This window comes from Micromys minutus, assembly GCF_963924665.1.
Source record: "Micromys minutus genome assembly, chromosome: 3".
NCBI lineage: Eukaryota > Metazoa > Chordata > Mammalia > Rodentia > Muridae > Micromys > Micromys minutus.
In genome coordinates this window covers 90,605,390-90,629,393 of record NC_137972.1, presented here as the reverse complement: position 1 = coordinate 90,629,393, position 24,004 = coordinate 90,605,390, and the positions used below count along the sequence as shown (strand labels likewise).

At 42.1% G+C, this 24,004-nt stretch overlaps 1 protein-coding gene and 1 pseudogene across 2 annotated transcripts in view; both read right to left on the bottom strand.

Moving 5' to 3' along the window:
* CAMKMT (calmodulin-lysine N-methyltransferase) overlaps positions 1 to 24,004 on the bottom strand; it is a 354,261-nt gene that overhangs the window by 263,660 nt on the left and 66,597 nt on the right. The gene's annotated exons all lie outside the window — the stretch shown is intronic.
* On the bottom strand, positions 15,721 to 16,062 carry LOC308419194 (small ribosomal subunit protein uS10-like; annotated as a pseudogene). The gene has a single exon. The product of its transcript is annotated as a small ribosomal subunit protein uS10-like (transcript).

Genomic DNA, 24,004 nt, shown 5'->3' with positions numbered 1-24,004 from the left:
ACAAAAGAAAGCATTGTTAGAGGGAAAGCTTGATAAGTCTACACCAAGATTTCTTCAACTTTTCCAATCAGAACCCCTTAACATGCATGCGGGGTGTGTGTGTGTGTGTGTGTGTGTGTGTGTGTGTGTGTGTGTGTGTTGCATATGAATGTATAGGTACCTATTCCAGAGCCTTGCACATGCATGATGAAGGGAGATCTATGTCTTCATCTGGAGACTATCAGACGTCCCCAGCTGCTGCTTTCTACCTGATTACCTCCAGACCGTCTCACCGAGCCAGTCAGTAGCTTGTCATTTCAGCTATGTTGACTGATGTTCCCGGATCCTCCTGTCTCTGTCTCCAAATGCCAAAGTTACAGGCATGTACAGTCAGGCCTACAGGTTATTCCCTTATTTATTCATATGTGTGTGCTTGGGAGTCAAACAAGCGTCCTCCGGCTTGCACACACGTGCTCTGATCAGAGGAGCCATCTTCCTGGCCCACCAACCTAGCTAAGGTAGACCTGCCTTCATGGTGTCCTTCTGCGCAGATCACACTGCTGTTCTCCGTCTGCCGAGTGTACACGGAGGGGGCATGCTGGTTTAGGACAGCTAGTAAAGCAAAAGTAGAGCAATGACCATCCCTTGCCACACGTTCCTTACCTGAAAGTAATGCCTCCTTTAGAGGATTTTTCAAAGGACCCACTAAATGAAGAAATTGCATCTAAGAGAGCTGGAATTAAACACGTATCCCAAAACCTTTTCATACAGAATTTGTGTTTGATTTTTCACAGAGACTTCAGTATAAATTCCAACAAGATAGAAGCACTTAACACTTAATTGCTTTCTTCAACAAAAAGCATAGGACTGGGTAAATGCGTTAGAGTGCTCACTTTGTAACTATGAAGATCTGGGTCCAAATCCCATGGCAAATGGAGGACACAACTCCCCTGCCTGAGGGCTCAGTGTTAGGGAGCAGAGACGGGCAGACTCCGGGGGTGCTCCAGCTGTCCAACAGCAAACTCAGGATCAGAGAGCGATCCTGTCTCGGGGGAGTAAGGTGGAAGCCACCACAGGAAGACATCCAGCATATAGCTCTGGTCTCCCACACAGTGCAGTCACACGCGTGCACCACGCACACGAAACATCCATATACACAAAACCTAATTTTCTTTACAATCAGACTTTAACACAAATTCTTGCTCTGGAGCCCAGGCTGCCCTCGAGCCTGTCTTCACCTGCCTCAGACTACCGTGGGAAAAGGCAGAGCCAGCTGCCCTTAAGCTGGACCACTGCAGGAACTTCCCCATGACCTCCTTCATAGAGGAGGAAGAGGGACCGGAAAAACATGCCATGCCGTTAGGCACACCCAAGACCACGCGGAAATAGGGGTGCTCAGAAGAGGTCTCTCTGAGGGTAGAGGTAAAGGTCCACATGACACAAAAATATGGACTCAATGTTTTTGATACGCTAGTGACACCAGATTTCCAAGTAAAAAGTTTAATGCTTTGGAAATTATATAGGAAAGTACTTGGCCTAGCAGTGCTACACAACACAGTTGTGGCACGTTTAGATGGGAGGGGAGACAGGAAGACAGGTGATGAGGAACATGCCACTTTGTCATGCCAGACGCCTCCCAGAGCTGAGCTCTGTGAGGAATAACCTGTTCGTAGATTGTTTCCTTTTTCACATCGTTCATTTTAATCTTGCTATGAACTTTTCAATTTCTCTGCTTTGAGGGAAAATAAACTACCAAGTTTTCTGTCATTTTGATCACTTCAGGAACTTGCAACATTTTTAATCAAAACCCATACACTAAAAGCACAGCAAGGTTTTGCATGTGAGTCAAATCACTATAAAAATTCATAATTCCAAAACTAAGAAAAACCTAGTTTCATTTCTTATTCTTCACAATCCTTAGGGCCCGAGCTCTCTAACTGCATCTACAATTTAATTCCAAAGAAACAACAGAAAAATCTTTCAGTTATAATCTTTCTTTTGAAACAAGTTATTTACATTTTTATGGAAATTATTTGCTAAGATTCAAGATTAACAGCATAATGGAAGTGGTTGCCTCGGGTGCCCCCCCTTTCATTATCTATAGGTGGAAATATGAGAAGCTTTGACTATGCAAGTGAAAACAGAATCTATGATCTCCTTCCTGATCTATGAGCTGATGGTGGAGACTGTAAGCAGTGTTATTCCTGCACATTAGGACGCACAGCCAGTCAACCACTGCTGCTAAATGATGAGCTGGACGCGCCGACTCTATCAGTTTGACCCAGCTTCCAGGGCTTAATGGTCCTCCAGGCTAAAGGAGAAAGCTGATCCGTGAGGCCCGCATTAACATAGAATCACACTCAGCTTATTGATGTGTGCCCTCCCATCCCCAGCACCCAGCTCAGACCATTATTTTCATTTTATCTCAAGTCTGGTTGTCTGCCCCAGTTAAAGCTGCAGCAAGACTAGTACTTAAATGAATTCACGAGGAAGGAAACAGATGCTCCCTGAACTTTCTGCACTTTGCCTGGAGCCTTGCTGACGTAAACTATACTGGTGAGCTCAGACCCACTTAGTGGCCATGGCCAGAACAGCCTATTGCAAGAGAAAAAGTCACTTGCTACCCTATTAGCTAACAAGAAGTGTGATGATTAAATGATTTTTTTTCACTGTAATTTTGAAGCACTACTCTGATTTTGGCTGAAAGCTATTGATAAAAATAAATTTCATAACAGCTACGTCTTTGCTGTTTAAATACCTTTTCCTTTTAAAATACAGAATGCATACTCAAATAAATGTTCCCAATAATAACACATTTCATCACCTAGGAAAATGTTACATTTAATGGTAACAAGAAAAACAACAATCTACAACAACCAGGCATTTAATGTGCACAAAACCCCATAATAAGAAGGGATTTAATGTGTGCATAAACCCCAGTAATGGGTTTGTATATAATCAAGCATTTGAGGTATACCTAAATCACTTTAATTGTAAATTTTTAAAATAAAAATAGAGTGCTTCTGTGGCTGTTTTGAATATACAGTGACTATTGAAATTCTAAAGCTAGGTTCAAAACTACTTTTATAGATTTTCACAGACCTTACATCAACGATGCCGAGGGAAACTGAAAAGAGTGTACTGTTCCTAAACCTGGCCTGGGCTTTTATTTCTTCTCACTTCCAAGAAATCTAAGGTATTGGTACAAAGCATAGCAACTAGCCAGACACCACAGTGTAGCTAAAGCTCCAAAAGTCTCCATGACAAATTTTTGCTTATCTGTCACTTAACATTCAAAATGTGACATTTTTGCCTAACTTATTTTTATACTGGATAAATTAAGATCCAACCTATGCAGCTGTCTCCCAAAGACTTCCTCTCTATTCCACTTTTAGAATCTCATATTAGCTCACCTTCAACTGGGGAAAAGGAAGGAAACTTTTGGGGGAGTGCTAGAAATTGAACCCAATATTTGATGTATGAATTCACAGAGCCCTACACACAGATAAGCAGGGATTCTACCTCCAAGCTCTGTCCCCAGCCTTAGCAACACTTAAATAATTTCATCTAGCAACATTGTTTCAGAAGGATTTGTCTCTGATTGCCTCTGATCCATTTTCTCATTTCCCTTGCAGAGAGAAAGCAAAGTTAACTTTTGTGTACTATAAAAGCATTGCACAAAAGCTGTTGTTAGGTGGGAAATGATTCCGATACTAGCATCCCTACAAGAATGGTCCCTTGAAAACTCTCCAAATTACTTTCTATTCAAACAGCATGTCAAGACCACAGCACCACAGCCCCTGAAAACACACTGTTCGTTTTAAATTTGAAACCCTTGGCAAGTCAATGATGAAGTCAACATTTCCTTATGACCCACTTTGCGTCAGACACTATCCACTTCCTCTGAACAGGTCACAAGGTTTGGTTTGATGGTTTCCTATTGACAGATACTCAGAGGGCGACTCAAACAGTAGCTAGAGGTCACAAGGCTGGTCTCTAAACCCAGATCAATCTGAGCCCAAATGGAGCACACTTTCTTTACACTACAGCTGGTGCTGCTGTATGTAGGGCCACGTGCTAGAGCACGGGCAACCTACTGGGAGCTGCAAACCTGACGAGAGCTGACTCCCTGGAACAGCAGCCATCCGTAGCAGGAGCTCCCCGGCTACCGTGGGGCTCTGAGTCTCTCCATCCATGCCAGAATCTCGGCTGGCTTCATCTTACTCAGGCCTTGTGCGTGCAGCCACAGCCCCGTGACCTTGTGTATGCGATGGCTGTGTCATATCTAGCGAAGACGGTGTGTGGCATCATCCATTGGCTCTGGCTCTCCCAGTCTTCCCAGCCGCCCTTCTTCCACGAGAAGAGGTTAAAAACAAAAGCCTCTGACACAAACCATTACATTCTAGTGAATTCTGAAAATCTCTTTTAAGTTACAAACTTGTAAATGTGAGAAGAAAGTGAATTTAGAAACAGTATCAGCAGACTGTATGTATTTAGTTCTTTTTGCATGCCAGGCATTATTCTAATAATATATAAAATGTTTAACTCATTTGATCCTGTATGAGTCCTGGCAATTAAATGTAATTTTGAGGATCCTTTTATAAAGAAGTAATAGAACAGAATAGCTAGTATGGCCTAGGTTTCGAGCCCAACCAGCCAGCTCAGGTCTTAACCAGCCATCACACAGCACACATTATTATGATGCTGGGTTGAAGACTTTGGGTGAGTGTGTCTTGGACCATATCCTGCCGAGTTATCTGCCCGCCACAGAAGATGCCTGGCTTGGAAACCTGAGCATCTTTCAATCCACTTCCCCATCTTGGTTTCCTCAAGCTCATCACAGCACGTCAGGAAAGACAGTCCCCTCTGCTTTTCCCGAAGTCTTCAACTTAGAGAGCAGTTTGAAACCTGTGGCCAGAGCACACAGAGAGCCCCGCTGTCTTCGCCAGGGACTTTCTCCATCTTGTCTGTATTCACAATAAGTCAGTCCTCGCCTTGTGGGGCCATCAGTCCTGCCCTTTGGCAGTGGTTTCTCTAGCCATGAGTAATACTAGCTAACGTTACATTATCTTAGTAAGGGAACTCCTTGATACCTGGGAATCCTTCTCAAAATTTCCATAGTTCAAAAAAGGGTCACAAGCAGAGTTCAAAGGTCAGGTTACAAACTCACACAGCACTGACCTAAGATGCCGACAGCCTCTCCAGAAGAGCCTGATTTGTCTACTGTTCCATTGCTACGTTACGTTCAGGGCCATTACGTCTTCCCAGAGACAAGTAAAACGAAAAAACAAATCAGGAGCAGAACTGCTGTCCTTTTAACCACGACTTGCCCTGTTACCCTGCTTCACAGGATCACTTCTAAGCAAAGCTACCCACTCAACAGACCAGCCCCTAGAGAACTCAGGGAAGGTACTGGAAGGAAGGCCGGATGCTGATGACCTCAAGATGAAGGTTCACGGCAAGGCATTGGGAAGTGTGACTCTTACGGCTTTTACTTTCCTCAGATTGCAGTTGGATACGAGAAATAGCTCCAGATGTTGTCGAACAAGAACTAACTGGATATTGTAAAATAACTAGCAGGACTTGGAATATTCCCATCACAAAGAAATAGATATGACAGCTGAGAATTAGGCATCACACACTGGATCTATGTACTGAGATCTCATCGGTAACCACATACGTAAGCACCATCCCAGCACCTCAGACGCACAGACAGGCAGTCACAGTGGGCTCCAGGACAGCCTGGTCTATGTAGAGAGTTCCAGGCCAGCTTGAGATACTCAAAGTGAGAGACTCTGTCTTAAAACAAAAACAAATGAACAAAACTAATTGTCTTAGTGAGTGTTCATACTCCTGCACAAAACATCATGACCAAGAAGCAAGCTGGAGAGGAAAGGGTTTATTCAGCTTACACTTTCTCATCACTGTTCATCAAAAAAGGAAGTCAGGACTGGAACTCAAGCAGGTCAGGAAGCAGGAGCTGATGCAGAGGCCATGGAGGGATGTTGCTTGCTTCCCCTGGCTTGCTCAGTCTGCTTTCTTATAGAACCTGGGTCTACCAGCCCAGGGATGGCACCATCCACAATGGGCTGGGCCAGGGATGGCTCCACCCACAATGGGCTGGGCCCTCTCCCCTTGATCACTAATTGAGAAAATGCCTTACAGCTGGATCTCATGGAGGCATTTCCTCAAGGGGAGGTTCATTTTTCTGTGATAACTCCAGCTGTGTCAAGTTGACACAAAACCAGCCAGTACACTAATGAAATTTCTGTTACTGTATATCTTATTAGTTTTATTGGTTTAATCAGAAACATGATTGGATAGTGAGTAAAACACTCAAAGCATTCAATAATTTACTTATATGACTGGCCCACATATCATTTAGCAAATCACAGTACGGCTTTTTCAAACCACATTGAGCAAAATCTTCTGTGATGAACTTCAAATCTCTCACAAGCTCTTGAAACTAACCTCACTTAGAAAAACAAAGAGTTCTTACACAATTTATAATATAAACAAACAATTCACTCTGATTACTTTATCATTTTTGTTATGGTTTTATACAAACTTCATTTTGTTTTCATTTTTGAGACAGCATTTCTCTGAGTAAGGCCTAGCTGCCCTGGAACTTGCTCTGTAGACCAGGCTGGTCTCAAACTCACAGAGATCTGACTGCCTCTGTCTCCCAAGAACTGAGATTAAAGGCATGCACCACCAGTGCCAGGCTTATATATATAATTTTTTATTAGGAATGAGAAACATGTTCTTTGTTTCAAAGTCATTCAGATCAGATGTTAAGGCCTGCTTATTCCTGAAGAATTTCTCTCCAGGACCCAGGCAGATGCTTTCCTTTCTCCCCAATGCAATTCTCCCCTGTACGGAGATGGGATGCCCCACACTTCACATCTGTACCGAGTGATTTAAAAACCTCCTTATTTTAAACTCTGAAAGACTTCAGAGCATCCTGGGATAGACCTCTCGTAGCTGAGTTTCTCTCACGGTTGTCTAATTAGATCATCTCACCTTCAGCAAAAGTGAAAAATAAGGAATTCTATTTTAATCCTGGGTTTTAGAGAAACTTCAGTAATGCATTAGAAGCCAATTCCATATTTCGCCAGTAATGCCTGTCCCTGAAAATAGACAACAATTTTTTTTAATAAAAATGTTTTCCCTGTAGACCACAGGATAGAAATTTCCTCAAACCAAACCGAATCCACTCTCTATACTAAAGACGACAAGAATTATCCCACTAGCTGAATTTCACTGCCGAGCTGTCACCTTGAATCTCTTCTGTTTAAAAATAGCTGTTCATTACATCCATGATGGGCTGGGAAAGAGCTCCGGCGAGAACCTAGATCACAAGAGAAGCAAACAGGCAACGAACCTGGACCACACGCAGAAGCAAGCGGGTGATTGGGTCTTATGTTTAGGTTATGGGCATTTGTCACAAGACCCTGGGCTAATTCTAAATGAGAAGGTTAACTTGAAACAAATCAAAGCCCATTTCGTTTTACCTTAAAACTAACAGCTGGTCTCCATTTAGGACTCACTTCTGCAGGCTTTGATGACAAAAACCAAACAAACAAACAAAACTAATTGAACATATACATGAATGTCTGCCGATACATGTGTGCCTATGGGTGTATGTGTGTGTCATCTCCCCACAGTCTTAGCTATTGTTAATGGCTGATCAAATATTACAGGGCACAGCAAATAGATAATATTTCCAACACACGAACAAGCACTGCTGTTGTATGAACACACGGTAGGTTGTTAGCTAAAAGCATCACCCCAGAAACATACAGCCTTTGATGGTTAAATATGATGTGTCCTTAGGTATCGTTTACCTTCCTAAGGTATAAGTCACTGGATACTGTAGCACAGGACACTCTGAGCAATGATAAAAAGGGACATGGAGCCTGCAGCTGAGCCCCTCTGCCCCAGCATGAAATCATAACACAAAAGCATGTGACAAGAGAGACTGACTCAACGGATGACAGATGATTTGTAAATACAGCTAATGAATGCAAGGACCAACTTGACAGGGCTCCCCCACTTGTCACTGTTTTAATACCAGCTAGTCGTGGAGTAACAGAAGAAGGTGTAATGCTCAGGTTAAAAATAAATCCTACCTCAACAATTCCTACCTTAGACCGGCAAATGTAAAATGACTCGAGAGCTTATGGCTTCTGATGACACTGACCTGTGACACGCACGTCAGCCAGTTGAGCAAGGTTGTAACCCGGCCACATCTGCCAAGTATTTCTGGGTAGATACAATAGAATCTGTGTCTGTTTAAGGTACATCTCAAAAATGAGATGTGAGCATACATACATTACTTGTCCATATCTTTCTTGAATCAGCAACACATTAGCACTCACGTGGCACGCTGGGGGGGGGGGGGTAAGGAGAATACCCTAAAGGCAGCTGTCGTAATTTAAGAACAAAGAAATCCTTCTCTGATACTGAGATCACCCGCAGTGTGCTTTGGCCTAATATACATGCCTTGTTTACAATGTTTACCACATTCTAAAGTGCACCAATACTGACTAGGAAGATAATGTACTCCAGGTCATATGAGCATACATTTTATTCTGAAAACTTACCAAATACTCATCACAGCCCCTCCAAACTGAAAAATAGTCTGTCTTAAAACTGATTCAAGTAATAGCCTTGACCAGAGTTTTTAAAATGACTTTGAAACAACCACCAGCCAAAAAGTATAGGATAAACAGTACACAAATTTACAATTTAAAATCAGTTTTGTCTCTTACTAACTGGTTAAACATGTAATGTTACCAACACACAAAGTCTACTAGATCTACACATTATACTTACATAATTAAAACATCTATCTTGCTTTTGCAAAAGCCAAAGAGGTTCTTTTGTTGAGACATGGAGTCAGTCTAGAAGATCACAGTGGAGAAGGTCCAGACAAGACATGCCTGCTACCGAGGTTCTCTTACTAATAATTTATGATGCTTGCTTTATCAGTGTCTACCCATCTACATCAGAGAGTTTTAGTAAAAGATAAACACATTTCATAAGAACAAATGAGCCAAATAACAGCACAAAGAGGACGACAATGCCTTCCTTAATAATGAACCTACGATGCTGATAGTTAAGCTTTTCAATGCAGCCAAATCCTCATAAACGATCATTTCCATCTTTAAAAACTATGATACCTCTTTGTCTTAATAGAGACAATTGAATCTAAATTAACTCTATATTAGATTCCGAGTGATTATTATATCTTAATTTGAAAGGCAAGATTATGACAGGAACAGTAGAACATATTTTATCATCCACGAGGAAGGAACACTTAGTTTTGTATTAGAGTCATGTGATGAGATTTTTTTTGAATTGCTAATGTATGACAGTACAACTATTCTCATTTGACATGGCATCTACTGTAATCACACACATCATAAAAAACAACCGTCTTGTTTCAAATCCGTGCCTCAGCAAAAGGATGCCACCCACGTTACTCTTGTTAGGGCCTGAATGTATTTGCTTTGGTAGGGGAAGAAAACAAACAAACAAACAAAACCATTAATACACACGTTTATGATTCTTGAAGATTTGGGGAGTTTGCATCCTTTCTGCTTTTCATTTTATCTATAGGAGAAATAAGTTTGAAATCTGTGTCAGAAGCAAGAATACTGGCTTCACATCCTTAACTTGCACCTCGGATGAACATTCAACGCCAGCTCAGTGCTTCCTGACAGCCTTTGACTGGGTACTTCCTGCAAAACTTCAGGTCAGAGAGCACAGGGGGCTGCAGACAATAGGCAAAGCACATCTTAAATACTCAAAGAATCTTTGGTAAATGCAGACCTGAGTGAGAGAAATATTCACATTTCAAAGCCCACTGGAATACCTAAGTTCATTTTCGAAGCATTTCTAAGAGCTATCAATGGCAGTTTTGTTTTTTGTTGAACTGTTTTTCACATCGCTCTGGATTCCACACAGGAATAATGAATTGCACTTTTTATTCTTCTTAATTCAACTGATAAGAAAGCACACATTAATTAAAAGTAAGCTTTTTAATACTACAAGATACAAATGAGCTTTTAATGTGAATATTCCATTTTGAAACAATGCACGAAAATGCACGGGTAACAATGTACCTCAAAAATGTTAGTGTATACAAGACGTTCTTAATCACCATAAAGTATGTTTAAGCAGGTCTGGAATGCCTGGCACCCCTTTTTAACATTTTTATTTGCTGATGAACCAACAATGTTTGGCGTAATTAACACTAAGATCTTCAAAACTCAATGACTGAAAATAATTGCCTCTCTCTTTTCCTTCCTGAGCACTCAGAAGCCCAACCTAAAGATTTAGAGCTGGCTGGGCAAACATAAAGGATGTCAGAAGCAGTGACCACTGACATGCCATTCAAGGCACAGGGAGAGAGTTCAGGCTTGAATGCCTCTAAACGGCTCACTGGTAAGATCAGCTATCGGCGAGATGCAGCGTAAGTCAGCATTATTCACTGAGCCTGCTATGACCTTAAAATCAGGGCTCCTGAGGCTTGTTCAACCACCAATTAGTTCCTGTGCCCACTGGACATCGCCGCTCAGTAAGTGCACTGGTCCCTCATTCCACGGTGTTGACGAAGTGTGTGTGACGGCTTTCTCTTCATGGCGTCCTTCCTGAACCCGCTCCATCTTCAGCTGATGCTTTCAGTTCACTTGGACCCCCTTCAGTTTTCATGGAATTTTACACTTCACTTTAAAACCACCATAGTCTAATTGGCTAATCGTGAATTTTATTGTGACCATCAAAATACCTATGTAACCAAGGTTTAAAAAAAAAATCAGAACTTAACTTTCTAGTATTTTAACTATAGGCTAAGATAGTTAATCATAAAAGATCAGAATCCCTTTTACTCAAAAGGGCTGTTTTATCAGCCATTTATTGCCATTCTTGAGAAAGAAAAATGTCTCTGCTGGTTTGAAGCAATCGTTAATTAGCACAAATGTGCTGTTCCTACTGTTTTTAATAAAGCTATAAAAATTATTTTCTCATTTGGACAGTCAAAAGTATTACATATAAAGACGTATATTTGAAAATAACTTTAAGATAATATCGCGCTCTGATAAAAGAATGGAAAAGATATCCACAGTTTCTACTTGGTAAGATATAAAAAGCACAGGGCATAGCCGAAATCGAATATTTAGGAAAGAGATTGCTGATGGTTATGTAAAACTATATAAAAGATGACTAATGGTGGCCTGGGGACAGGGTGGAGGTACACTGGCCAAGATTGCTGAAATAACCTGCAGGGCTTCTCTTTAAGTAATGGGAGAGGAGACCTCGGGACTGGAATTCTGAGTCTTCACTTCCGGTTATCTTCACTTCCGGTTACCTTCACTTCCGGTTATCACGAGGGTAGAAAATCCTCCCTCTAAGCTGACGGGTCGGTCTTCAAATCATGCCAGCCTCCTGCAAAATGATCTGATGACAGCTTGTTTGGCCTTCTGAATAGAGCTTTATTCAGATAGAATGACCAAGCCCTAGGCTTCACCCAATCAGAGAGACCAGCAAGCCAACTGCTCTTCACAGAGAGGACCATATGTTCTGCAGCCATAGTTTCAATCATGATTTGGACATTTTCATAAAGGAGAGAGGATCCCTTCCTCCTCTCTAGTTCCCTCCTGTAGTAACTGCTTGACTATATAGATTTCGGTCTCTATAGATTTAGCTGCTCCAAACAGGTCATACAGATAGGCTTTTAAAAGGCTGTTCTTTGTGACTGGTTCCTTATATATAACATGATGTTCTAGGAGGCACATCCACACTTGCATCAATAACTCGTTCTTTCTTACTGGTGAAATGTCGCTGAATGAATTAATGTTGCTCACCCATTCTCTGACTTTTGCAACACAAGATCATGCCTGGGAAGAACAGTTCATAGCCTATGCTTAGATGCACTGGTGAAAATTCTCCTTCCAGATATGCATTATATGTCATGTTAGATGTGCTCTGTAAATTGGGTGAATGAGGTGGTTGGAATGAGAATGGCTCCCATAGGCTCATATGTTTGAATACTTGGTCCCCAGTTGGTGGAACTGTTTGGGAAAGATTATAAAGCTTGACCTTATTGGAGGAGGTGTGTCCCTGGTGTTAGATTTTGAAGTTTCAAAAGCCCACACCAGGCCCACCCAGTCTTTCTCTTTTTCTGAATCATGCCTATGAATCAGGATGTAAGGTCTCAGCTACCGCTCAATTCCATGCCTGCCTGCCTGCTCTGCCTGCTGCCTGCCCTGCCTGCTGCCTGCTGCCTGCCTGCCTGCTGCCTGCTGCCTGCCACCATGCTGCCAGCCAAAATGATCATAGACCAACCCTCTGAAACTGTAAAAAATCCCCCAATTAAGTACTCCCTTTTATTAGTTGTCTTGGTCACAGTGTTTCTTCACAGCACTACACAGTAACTAAAACATGAACTTATCTGATTTATACAGCATTGTTTACAGTGGTGGTGGACGGACAGGAATCCAGAGGAATTGATAAAGTATAGTGGATGTTTATTATGAGCTGTTATGTGTTCAGCACACACAACCAACAGAACTATGCAATAAAATAGACAGCCTAGCAATGAAACACTGAGTGACAGAGAAAGAATCTGGAAACAATACAACCTCTATTGTAACAGTATAATACAAACTTAAAACACATACCTCAAAGGGTAACACACATTTAGATAAACTCACTAAGACAAATTTATGATCTGAAAGGTAGAAGTAATTCAACACTATAGGGCCAGAGATTTGAAAGTGGGGGCAAATTAGTTTTCAGAATTGTTTCCTCTACTTGAAGAAAGGTTATACTTTGCTGCCCTATGGCAACCACCTGGGACATGTACAGTGCTCTGGCCAATAAGAAGCTACTTCATGGCACTGGTGTTATGCATATTTGGGGGAAAAGTACGGTAGATTATACAGTTCCTACCTTTAGGAATAGCTGTAAAGAATTACACAAAATGAGACAGGAATACCAAGAATCAATTGATCTGCTACAGTGGTTCTCAGCCTTCCTAATGCTGCAACCATTTGACATGGTCCATGGTGTGGGGTCTCCAGAAAATTGTTTGCATTGTGGCTTCATAACTGTGATCTTGCTCTTGTTATAAATTGTAATGTAAATGTCTGTGTTTGCTGATGGTCTTACACAGTCCTTGTGAAAGGGCCATTTGACTGCCAAGGGGATGAGAACTATTGTTGCTCTAGCAGAATGTCCATCCCACAGTAAGGAGCAAAATGTGAGCTTTAATCCCAGGCTTCCTGTTTATTAGTTCAATGCCCTAAGTCTCTCAATCACTATAGATTTCTGCTTTTACATTTGCAAACTACTGAAGTGTTTACTAAGTTCTAAGTTGTTCTAATTCTGAACCTTCCTGTTTCTGTACAAAAGAAGCATGTTGATGTGTCATATCTATATATCTATATCTATATCTATATATATATATACACACACATATACATATGTATATACATATATATACATACATATATATATATATATATATATGTGGATGGCACATACATAGGACCATGCTGATGTGTCATACATATAATAAAAACACAATTCCAAACAAAGATAAAATGTGCTTGTCTTAAATGATTAACTCCACCAATTTTATGCACATAAACATTTATACTAAATACAGAACACATGGGTAATTGAGTATAGAAGATCTTCACCAACACTAAAGTAATTAGCAGAATGTGTACTAAGTATGATGATAAAGGCAAAGAGAGATATGCCTATACCTTGTGATTATAATGAAGACTGATAGAAAACATGTTTTAGATAGACTGTGGATAAGAATCCTCAGTGCTGGGCAAAGACATGTGACTCGGCCCTGTATAACCTGATAAATCCAGTGCTGACAGACAAGTGGGAAGAGGCTGCTGGACCCAGTCTGAATTACTGAAGTAAATGAGAATAGGAGAAGGGGCTTAAACAATAGCCCAGAAGGTAAAGGCCCATCCTGCCAAGCCGGAAAACCTGAGTTTGATCGTTGGGACTCACAGGATGGATGCAGAGAACTGACTCTCGTGGCCTAGCCTCTCACCCTATGTGTGCACCATGGCATAAATACACACTTACACACACACACTTACACACACACACATACACACACATGCACACACACATAAATACACACACACACACACACACAAAGAGCAGAAGAGGAGACCATGTCTAAAAAACCCTGATAATTAATTACTGACATCACAAAATCTGCTACTTACCTGACATTTAACAAATACCTACTGAGCTAAATTTTCAATCCTGACTTAACTGAGACATTTTTATATATCATTATTTATAAAATATAGCTTCCCAAATATTGGAAAACCAATCATGGAGACCAACTTATCATTCGACCACATGGTCAAAACCATGTCTTCAGGTAAACAGCTCACATGCAATCGAGAACTCCAAGGCTATTTTGTTTTAGGTTTTCCCCACCAGCTAGCATAGAATGTACTCAGGAATAACCCTGCCATGTCCCTACATGAGAGTTGGGGTTCACATGCCTCTATGACCTGTTGCTGGTGACACATGCCATCCTCAAACATAGATCATGATATAAAGCCGATTACATGTCACAGTTAGTATCCTCTTGGGATGAGCCTATCCTATACTATACACTGTCTGTTTGATGTCACATTTAAGTGAGTATAAAATGGATGATTGGGCAGAAACTAGGTTTATCAGGCAGATTTCACACACACACACACACACACACACACACACACACATTTTTATTCATTCTTTGTAAAGTTCATGTATGTACAAAATGTGTGTGGACAATATCAAACCCCTGCTTCTGGTATATCTCTCCCAGACTCCCCTAACACCCCATCTAAATACATGTCCTCTTTCCACAGCCCCTGAGTGCAGAGATGCCCAAATGTGTAGAGGTGTAAGGCCATCCATGGAGGCATAAATAACCCATTAGGGACTACACTAGGGAAGAAAATTAACGCTTTCAACCACAGACACCTTCAACTGCCAAACCCCTTCAGCTAGGCATACAGCTTTGTGAGCTCCTCCCCTGAATGTGCTTTGTGAACCTACCACCCCCACCGCCACCATCTATGATACAATTCTAGCTTTCTTAGGCGTTCCTCCTGCAGGAGGCAACCAGAGCCACTGTGAGCTCACGAGGTACAACTGTTATCTCACAGACACCAGTCCTTAGTCTCTAACCCCTCTCCATCCCTCTTCCTGTTCAGCAATGTTCCCTTAGTCATGGATAAGGGATGTGGAGGTTTGAATATGCTTGGCCCATGGGAAGTGGCACTATTAGAGAGTGTGACCTTGTTAGGATAGGTGTGGCGGTGTTGGGGGGAAGTGTTACAGTGTAGGTGGCCTTTGAGGGCTCCTTGTGCCCAAGCTCTGTCCAGTGTGGAACAGCTGCCTGCTGAGGAAAATCTCCAGATACTGCCTTTGGATCAAGATGTAGAACTCTTGGTTCTTCCAGCACCATGTCGGCCACATACTGCCATGCTTCCCGCCATGATGACACTGGACTGGTAATGTTTTCTTTTGTAAGAGTTGCCTTGGTCATGGTGTCTATTCGCAGCAATTAAACCCTTAGGCAGGGGGTAATCACAAAAGTTCTATAAAAGAAAGCATGTTGTAAGAGTGATGGAGAATTTAAACTATCCCAACTCTTTTTTTTTTTTTTAACAATTAAGTCAATTTATTTAAACAGTTGACTTAGGCATCCGCAATGGTGACTTCAGCCTCCACTCCTTGCTCAATACTGATGGAAGTGATCTGTTTAACAATCTCAGGACTAAGTAAGTCGCTTGTGGATCCTCATCTGGGATCCATCCCATGTCTTGGAGCCTTCACCTTTTTTCGGGTCGTGATTCTCAAAGTCTTGGTAGGCATGCGCACAGGTCCTTTCACGTTCAGATTCTTCTCCCTAGTGCCTCTGATCAAGTCCACACGAACCTTCTCCGGAGACTTCACCTTGCGGCTGGTGAGCGTGATCCGAATTCAGTGAATCGCCACTTCAGGCTCCATGGGCATCTTTCCAGTATCTTTAAATGCCATGGCTGAGGCGCAGCTTCCTGAGCAACTTGTTCCTCAGCAGGTTCGAACCGCGGTGAGTCGGGGGACGGAGCAGGCTGTAGCACCACCAGGTCTCAGAAAGCAACTTTTTTTTAATTGAGGAAACCAATGAATGATACTATCAACATGGACTAATTTTATTCCACAACTTGAGGTTCATGTAACCCTGTGATAGCAACTTTCCACACAACACCTGTGCCTGCCTGGGAAACTTTCACCGTCACTACTATAACACTTAACTTGAGGGAGACAATAACAGGCCATGTCTAAAAGATTCTCCTCATGAATATTTAAGATAACTACAAGTTCTCCTAATATCTTGACTGTAACCCCATGAGAAAGCCAGAGCCCCAAACTGCACAGCACAGTGTGTATGACATACTAACACAGAACTGTGTGGAATGACACATGTTTAACTGTTTGGGGACATTAGGTCTTGTGATATTTTATGGCATATCATCAGATATCTGATAGATGACATTTGGAAACTTTCCCTAATACCTCATTGGCCAAAACGTGTCCGTGAGGCCTCCCACAGCTGTGAGTTTAGAGAATGTTTTCACTGGTCTGTTCTTGCTGTAAATAAACCCTGGGTTCTGGTTTCTCTGTTGAGGAAAAACCATTAGGAAATAGCCGGTGGTTATGGCACCATTTCTATTTCAATTCAGTTTTCTCCAGAAAGAAAAGAGGTCTTCAGACAAGAAGCAAAGGATAAACACAGAGAGCATGTAGCCTGCGAGTCAATAAGGAAACCACCTATGATCTAGTAGCTGCTCTAAGAGGGTTTGAACCTGTAGACAGGGCAGTTTGCATCCCACCATGCCGGTTAAATTCGACTTCTATCTATGGCCGAGTTCTCCTGTCAGCAATCACGCTGAAAAACCCTGACAAATAAAGAAAAGAGAAACGGGCATATGAAAATGCTTTTTTTCATGTTTTAGAAAAAGGAAACAAGCATCTAAAGAGCACGGATGATCACACCCATGATAACTAGCTGGTTGACACATATCTAGAAAATGAAGTCGTGTTCAGGAGCAGACAAAAGGTGTGTGTTAGGAACAGCGTGGGAAGAGTCAAAAGGCTCCTTCTTGCCTTACCCTTGGCCTTGACTTGTCAATGTTCCTAGCAGTGACTTAAGGACATAAAGGGTACGCCTATCAAGTGCTCATGTGACACATCTGGGAATGATACATATAATAACAGAATCCATTTTTAAATGATCTTGACAGCTTACAATACTGTCACTCATACATCTAACAGTTCCAAGGAATCATCTCTGACTCTCCCAGAATGTGACGTTCTTCAGGGATGGACTCCATCTCATGCTCCTTTAAAATCTCTGCCAGGATCTAACAGAGCACTGGGAACACAGTTGGCATTTCATTAATAGTCAATATGGACTGAACCATATTAAGTGTACAGAAGTTCTGAATAAATCTATCACCTATGCATCGTAATGGCCTCTAGCTTTCCCTCCACACCATATCACTCCCTTCCTTCCAAGAAGCTGTAAATGGAATTTTCTAGCATATCCTGCTTACTGAGCTATCACAGGCCCTGTGAAGACAGATTACGTCTTAGAGGGCACTTTTATTTCTGTATCTCATTTCAGTATTATGCCCAGTCCCATGACTTCTAGACTGCGCCCACTACAGAGCTCCTACCATCTACTACCCCAAGTGAGAACAGACACACACCAGCTTGCAGGGCTGCACAACGTAACATTTTCTTGTTACAATTCAATATCATTGCAGGGAGACAAGCACACCCCACAGTCTAACATATTAGACAGGAAGAAGTCGATTGCTATTGTTCAGCGATTGTTCAGCGTCCCAGCCAGCCACCCCGCGATCAACCTTTATTCTTTTCTGGCTTCGTTATGAAGATGATGCCTTTCAACTGCGGTGACTAAGCCAGAGAAACTGCAGAGCACGGAATGTATAGAACCTTTATGAGACTAATACTGAGCAGCTTAAACATAAAACCTGCAATTAAATTCCAAAACTGAGCACTTCACCCTCAAGGAAATGCTAAGCAGCTCCTCAGCCACACCCCTGATTTACACCCTCCCCTCCCCGCCCCCCAGGACCAGAGGGGCTTCTGTACTCAAGCACTGGGAGAAACTTCAAGTACTGTCCGAGGAAAGCATGGCCATGTTGACCCGTGCTTTCCAAAACTAACAAATTTCAACTTGGCATGCCAGGGACAGGAGCCTTTTCATTTTCAAAAAGCCGTCTTCTGTCAGATGAAAAGCCCCGGAGTAAAATATTTCAGTATAGCTCAGTGTTAACAATGGATATGCCACCAGATTACCATACACGTGAGTAAAGCACCAAGTGATACGAACCTTTTTCCACACTTTAGATTCTGATGTGAAATGAGTCTAATTATTTATTCATAGGCTTCTCCTCCAAGGAGTTCAAAGCGCTATATTTTAAATCTTCAAACACATTTTTCCTGAACTCTAACATCAACTAGAGGGGACAGAAGAATGTGTGACGAGTAAAAAAAAGGATTAAACAGCACAAAAGAAAAGGTTGGCTGGAGGAACCCAAGCACATTTCAAACATGAGGTGGGCTGGAAGGACCCAAGCACGCTTCAAACACGGGGCAGGATTTTTTTTTTTATTCACTTATTCTTTCAGATATCCAAGCATTTATTATACATCTCCCAGAAGGGGAGATTCATGCCAGATGTTAGCGATGCAAAATCCACCCCTGTTCCAGCCACTCTTCAGACGCAGACATGCCTGACGTCAAGAATAATGTCATGCCAAAAATGCTGCTGTAACACAAGGAGCTGCTGGGTGAGGAAGGCTTCAGCAGGAAGGGGAGACCTCAGTTATATTTAGAAGCTGGCAGAAGTTTGCCAGAGCTCTGAGACAACCTGGAGACCAAGGTTAGCATTATGCTACAGTGCAAGAAATTATCAAAAGCTTTGACCTGGTCAAGGAGCATGAGGAAGGCTTCATAGCAAGAGATTATAATTAGTGGGCAGAAATTATGGGTTTTAAGTCTGTTTTGTGAAAAGACCTCAGAGTTGTCAAAAATTATGAAAATGTTAAACTAATCAACACAATAAACCGATATAAAAATGATACTTATTTAATTTTGTTTTATAGGTACATTTTGTTTTTGTGAATGTAGTTTTGCTTTACACGCACACATACAGAAAGAGAGAGACAAAGAGAAAGACAGAAAGACAGAAAGACAGACAGAGATAGCGACAGACAGAGCAGGTGAGCTCTAAGGGCCATTACAGCTGAAGTCCCTGGCCTCTGAGGATGCTGACCTGAGCCCAGCCACGCTTTCTCCTTCACCCTACGTCTGTACTGTCCCCTCTCTCAGATGGACTCTCACTTAGGAAAAGTGAAACCCTTGGCCAGATGGCTTGATGCTATTTTCCAAGCTGCTACCAGCATGCCCATTCAGCAAGGGAGCAGGTGCGTCTCTTAAGGACCACATATGGGACAGGCTCTCCTGCATCATTCCTGCATGCAATAGACACTGAAGAAAAGAAAAAAAAATGTAGCTTAAGTCTCAGAAGTGCAGATGAAAGAGAATATTTCCTTGCTTTTATATTATTTCAAGTATAAAAGCTCCTGTGTCAAAATACTCAGGAAACTGTGGCTCAAAATAGAAAAGATAGAACCCAATTATCAGACTGATTTATAGTTTCAAGTCTTCAAATCACCTTCTACAGAGGCACTCACTAATTGATATCGACAGAGGGATACAGCCGAAAACCGAAACCTTTCTCCTCTGGAGATATATAGAGATTATACAGACATGTAGACATAGATGATACATGGATAGACAGATGGATGGTACATAAATGGTAGCTACATAGATAGGAGACAGATGATTGATAGACAGACAGGCAGATAATAGATAGATAGATAGATAGATAGATAGATAGATAGATAGGTGATGGATGGATAAAGAGATGATGAATAGATGAATAGATAAATGGATGGATAGATAGAAATATGGGGGAAGGAGTAGAGAAATTCAGCAAATTAAAGGGTATTACTTATTCAGTGTTGGTTAAGAAATTATAACAGCCTTTTTCATACAGCTAAGTATGTGTATTTAATGACTCCAAAAAACACTAGCCAGACAGTGATGGTGTCTACCCTTAATCCCAGCACTCAGGAGGCACAGGCTGATTGGATCTCTGAGTTCAAGGCCAGCCTAGTGTAAAGAGCAAGTTCCAGGTTAGCCAGAGCTATATAGAGAAACCCTGTCTGGAGGAAGGAAGGAAGGAAGGAAGGAAGGAAGGAAGGAAGGAAGGAAGGAAGGAAGGAAGGAAGGAAAGAAGGAAGAAGAAGGAAGGGATAGAGGGACAGAGGAACCCATTGTTCTTGATACCATCTGCCCTTGATACCATAGTAGAATACAACACAGTACCAAATAAATTAAGAGCCACAGTCTTTGCTGCAAGTGCTCCTCCCTCCATGAGAATAGTGAGGATTCAGACCAGAGACTCAGCACTCTGATCTTGTAACTCTCCCAAGTTTAGTCTGGATCTTCTCACCAGCAAAGATTGCACTGGATTGTTAGTCATAGTTTAAAGGTCAAAGAGTTGTATAATCCTGAAAACTCATGATGTGGGCAAAGGGTAACTTTTCTAGCAAGTCAAATCAAAAGCCATGAAGGGTATAAAGAAGTCTCAAACAGAAAAAGAGACTTGAATATAAATATGTACTGAGTCACAGGAAAAGTGTTCTGACATTTAAACAGAGAGCAAATGAGTAGGAAAAGTTACCTAGGAGCCAGAGCATGAAGACAAAGACAAGGTAGGGTGTGACCTGGGTGGGGACAGGCAGAGCACTGAACACTCACATTCCTCTCAAGGTGTGAAATTCAGGCAGCAAGGCTGACATCACACAAGCTATTTTGAGAAAAAGCAGAAATATAAATACAGATAGAAAGAGAGAATTCTGACCATTCCAACTTTAAAAGAGTTCATTGAAAAAAATGATGCCAATTTTTTTTTAATGGTTAATGGTCCTGTGGTTTAGCATCAGGACCACAGCACAGAGCAGTGAGAGTGAGGGTAGGTCAGTGAAACACGAATGCACTGGCTGGGCTGGCGAAGGCGAGCGGGTAGGCTCAAGGATTTGAGGACAGGTTCTCCTACTTAACAAGTTCAAGGCCAGCCTGTACTGTAATGACATCCTATCTCAAAAAAAAAAAAAAAAAAACGACAAAGAACGAAAGAGGAAAGGAGGTGAGAGGAGGAGAGGGGAGGGCAGGGAGAGGATGGAAAATGAATGCACTGATTAAGAGATCAAGCCAGGGGGCTGGAGAGATGACTCAGTGGTTAGAGCCCTGACTGCTCTTCCAGAGGTCCTGAGTTCAATTCCCAGCAACCACACGGTGGCTCACAACCATCTGTAATGTGATCTGATGCCCTCTTCTGGTGTGTCTGAAGACGGCTACAGTGTACTCGCATAAAAAGCTACAGTGTACTCACATAGAATAAATAAGTAGATCTTTTTAAAAAGAGAGATCATGGAATACAACTTTAGTCTCATGTGACCCCAAGGGAACTGACCTAAAAAGAAAGACCCAAAGGCCAGCAGAGCTAGAACAGAGGATGGAGGCATGGCTCTCTGAGTCCTACTCAATCACCTCATAACTGCATCTCTGACCGGAAGAGAGGCCATTCTTCAGAGTTGTACATTACATGCTAAGCCACACACGCACACACTGTCAACATTTGTGCATTTCCAACCGTCAGTCATTTTCCTAGTGTAACAAGATGTCAAGAATGATGATCGAGCTTTAAAATTCCAAATGGGAGTCTATTCTTGTAAATTGTTTAAATTGCTGGTACATAAAAGCCATAAAATAAGTGTTAAAATGTTCCAAAAGATTAACATCATAAAAAAACATCATCATAAAACTTAGTTGGATGCCAGAGAATTCTGGAAACAACAGCCAGTGACTGGGTGTTCCCAACAATTCCATTACACCAAGCACAGACCTGTGACAGCCTATATCTCTTCTGCCTATCTGTCTGTCTATCTATCTACCTATCTCATCCAGCCATCTATCTATCTGTCTATCCTCCCATCTGAACTCATGACCCTACACACGTTGGACAGGCGCACTGCTGCTGAGGTACAGCCCCAGCCTTTACACACCTTTCAGTTCCCCTTTGGGGTCCATCTCTGTGTCCTGATGACAGCTGCCAGGATGACAACTGCACTGCACTCTTCACCACACAGCTAGAGAGAAAACATTTCTGTGCACAGATCTGATCACATTTCCATTAGCTCCTACTGCTTTGGGGATTGATTGCAAAGGGCCTTTCGTAACCTGGGCCTTGTGATCACTGTAGCCTCCCCTCACTTTCTGTCCCACAGGCTCTGACTCGAGTCTTACTAAATAGTAGATTTAGGATCAGCCTGGAGATTTAGTCTAACGTAGAACGTGTGCTTGTGGTATGCAATACTGTGGGTTCAGTCCCCACCTCTACCAAAAGCCTGGAGACAGACAGGAAACTCTCGGACTTTAAGGAGGAAAGTGTTCAAAAGCAGTGCCAACCAAGCTCTCTTCCTCCCGTGCTGTGACTGCTGAGGAGATTCCAACTAACCCACACCTTCCCCATCCTTGGGTCAATTTCTGCCTTAACAGATTCAAACCGCTTTTCTTTACAATGCCCCCTGTGAGTCCTGTGAGGTGACTCAGGAGTGGGTAAAGAAGGGTGGTAGAGGCACTTACAAGCAGGCCTGAGGGCCTGGGGTCCCATAGTGTGGCAAGAGAACCAATTTCAAAGAGTCGTTTTCTGACTTTCACACACATAGACATGTACAAACACACATACACACCAAAGACACAATAGACAGATGATGGATGGATGGATGGATGGATGGATGGATGAATGGATGGATGGATGGATGGACTCATTTTTTAAAAGTTTAGGCTTAGGACACACTGTATGAGCCATATGGACATTTTGAATATACTGAAATTGACTCATATTTCATTCCCCTCCTCTTTCATTTGACCATAAGTCACCCATAAGCATTGGCCAGTATATAATTCCTTTCATATAATATGCATTCAAACAATGCAACCAAATAGGCTAGACTATTTACTTTGTACTTGGCTAACAGTTTCTAAAGTATAATTTCCAAGTGAACAAAAGCATCACATGTAAATTAAGGGGACTCCAATCATACCAAATATAATGAATTTAGGTTATAAAATCTGTTGCTTTAACGTCAGAAACCCTGTGAGGCAGTCTGAGGACCTGGCTCTGTGGCCTGCGCATGCACAGACAACTGGTCTACCACTGATCTCCACGTACAGCTTCAAGCCTCAGACTTTCATTTAATTTTATTTTGTTATTATTGAAATGCTCCACAGAATTCCCCCCTTGGTTCAGGCTTCTAGCCTCCTCATGGAGCTGTATCTTTTCAGTTCTATTCTACTCAGATGGTTTACAAAAAGATTAAAAAAAAACATTTTATTGATTTTTTTAACAGTTTGTTTTTAATGTGTGTGAATGTTTTGCCTGCACTCATCTCTATACACCACCAGTGCTGGGTGTCTGTGGAGGCCAGAAGAGACCATTAGAGTCCCTGGAACTGGAGTTACAGACTACAGGGAACTGCCATGTAGGTGCTGGGAACTGAACCCTAGTACTTTGGAAAAGCAGCCAGTGCTTTCTTTTAACTGCTGAGCCAACTCTCCAGCCCTGACTAAAACACTTTGGGACCCATAAGACCCTGTTTTTCCCGTGAGCCATCTGTAGTGTGAGGTCAGGGTCACTGTTTAGGTCGTGATGCTGCCTGTTCGAATCTGCTTCTCTCAGGCCGTATCTAAGGACCACGCAGTCCTGTTAGAGTTGAGAAACGAAGGCATCTAGTTCAGTTGCCTGTAAGTAAACTGCCCACCATGCCCGGCCCTG